Source organism: Trachypithecus francoisi, unplaced genomic scaffold (assembly GCF_009764315.1).
Source record: "Trachypithecus francoisi isolate TF-2019V2 unplaced genomic scaffold, Tfra_2.0 Lachesis_group3, whole genome shotgun sequence".
In the NCBI taxonomy this organism is placed as follows: domain Eukaryota; kingdom Metazoa; phylum Chordata; class Mammalia; order Primates; family Cercopithecidae; genus Trachypithecus; species Trachypithecus francoisi.
Window position 1 is genome coordinate 118849882 of NW_022681468.1, and position 1893 is coordinate 118851774.

The 1893-nt window shown below is 47.3% G+C and overlaps 1 long non-coding RNA gene across 1 annotated transcript; it reads right to left on the reverse strand.

The window, feature by feature from the left end:
- Window positions 1-213: 213 nt before the first annotated feature.
- On the reverse strand, window positions 214-1458 carry LOC117071597. Its single transcript, XR_004432369.1, has 3 exons — window positions 1376-1458; window positions 993-1176; window positions 214-448 (listed from the first exon to the last, which is right to left on the reverse strand). It is a non-coding gene; the product is annotated as an uncharacterized LOC117071597 (long non-coding RNA).
- Between the last annotated feature and the right edge of the window lie 435 nt (window positions 1459-1893).

Here is a 1893-nt window from a genome sequence, read left to right on the forward strand (position 1 = left end):
TCCTCAGTGGAACACTACGTAAATAGAGATAGGGTTTCCTGACTCTATACTGGGACAGTGACAAATTCGGGTGTATCTATGGAGTCCACGGGACACTTGTTTTGGCATCAGGACCACACTAGAAGATTGGGCTGAATAGCACTGTATTAGTTTCCTATTGCTGCTATAACAAATTACCACCAGTTTCGTGGCTTAAAGCAACACACGTTTATTCTCTTAAATGCTGGAGGTCAGATGTTCAAAATGAGTCTCACAGGGCTAATATCAAGGTGTCAACAGAGGTGCTTCCTTCTGAGGGCTCCAGAGGAGAACCTGTTCCTTGGCTCTTCTACCATCTAAGGTGGCTGGCAGCATTCCTTGGCTCCTGGCCACATCTCTCCAGTGTCTTCTTTTGATGTCACATTGCCGTCCTCTGTTCTGCAGTCAAGTCTCTCTCTTTGAAGGATATCTGTGATTACAGGTAGAGTCTTCCTGGATAATTCAGGACAATCATCTGTTCTTGAAATTCTTAATTTGATCACATCTGCAAAGTCCCTTTTGCCATATAAAGCGACACTCACAAATTCTGGAGATTAGGATGTGGATATCCTTGGGGGCCATTATTCAGCCTACTTCAGGGACAGACTGAGACAGTGAGAGGAAATTCAGACACTTTTTTTGGAGTAGAGGGTAAAGGGCAGGAAACCCAGCACAGTCTGTCTAATCTGGCCTCACTCTTGAAGCCTTTGAGAGGAGACACAATAGAGAAAGCCCAAGGGCCTGGGAGAGGACAGGCCTAGATTTGCATTTCTTCTCTGTTAGCTACCAGCTGTGTGGCCTTAGGCAAGTTAGTTACCTTCCTGAGTCTGTTATTTAAATCAAGGAAAGTCATACCTAACTTTCATGGCTACTGTAAAGATGAACAATAACCCTTGAAAACTGTTTGGCACAGTGCCTGGCACCTAGCAACACCCGGTGGCTGCAAGTATTACCATAAACTCCCTATCCGGTACCTTTGTGAGTGAATGAGAGCATCGATGGGGGAGGTGCTGGCAGAGTGGAGATTCCAGCAGGGACCCTCATCAGCAAGGGGTGGAGGCAGGGTCATATCCAACAGTGAGGATGGCTCCATCGTTTCTGAGCAGGGAGTCCTGTGAAGGGCCTGAGTGTAACTGTCCAGAGCTACAGAGGCAGAACCTGTGAATGGGAGGCATTGTCTGCAAAAAGCAGGGACAGGAGGAGCCTGAAAGAGGGAGTCTTCTGGAGCAAGGTCCCAGCACCCACTCCCCAACTGGCTCCATTTTTAGGAAACTGCGATCAGGACTGCAGAGCAATGCTGGGGCAAAGACCTAGTGTTGGGCTCAATGTTCATAAACTGTAAAAGTCTCTCATTCACCTCCTGCTGGTGTATTCCTGCCATACTCTAGACTTCTCTTAGGCTGAGAACCAATCTCCAGCAAAATAATTAAGAGAGTGGGCTCTGGAGCCTGTCTGCTTCTTTTGTTTGTTTGTTTGTTTGTTTTTTTGAGATAGATCTCACTCTGTCACCCAGGCTGGAGTGCAGTGGTGCAATCTCGGCTCAGTGCAACTTCTACCTCCTGGGTTCAAGCAATTCTGCCTCAGCCTTCCAAGTAGCTGGGATTACAGGCACCTGCCACCATGCCTAGCTAATTTTTGTATTTTTAGTAGAGACGGGGTTTCACCATGTTGGCCGGCCTGGTCTCGAACTCCTGACCTCAAGTGATCCTCCCACTTTGGCCTCCCAAAGTGCTGGGATTACAGGCATGAGTCACTGTGCTCAGCCTATCTGATTACATTTAATTCACAGCTCTGCCATTTACTAGACCTATGACTTGAGAAAGCTACTTAGCCTCTCCATGCCTCAGTTTCCCACCTGTAAATTGTAATGACAGC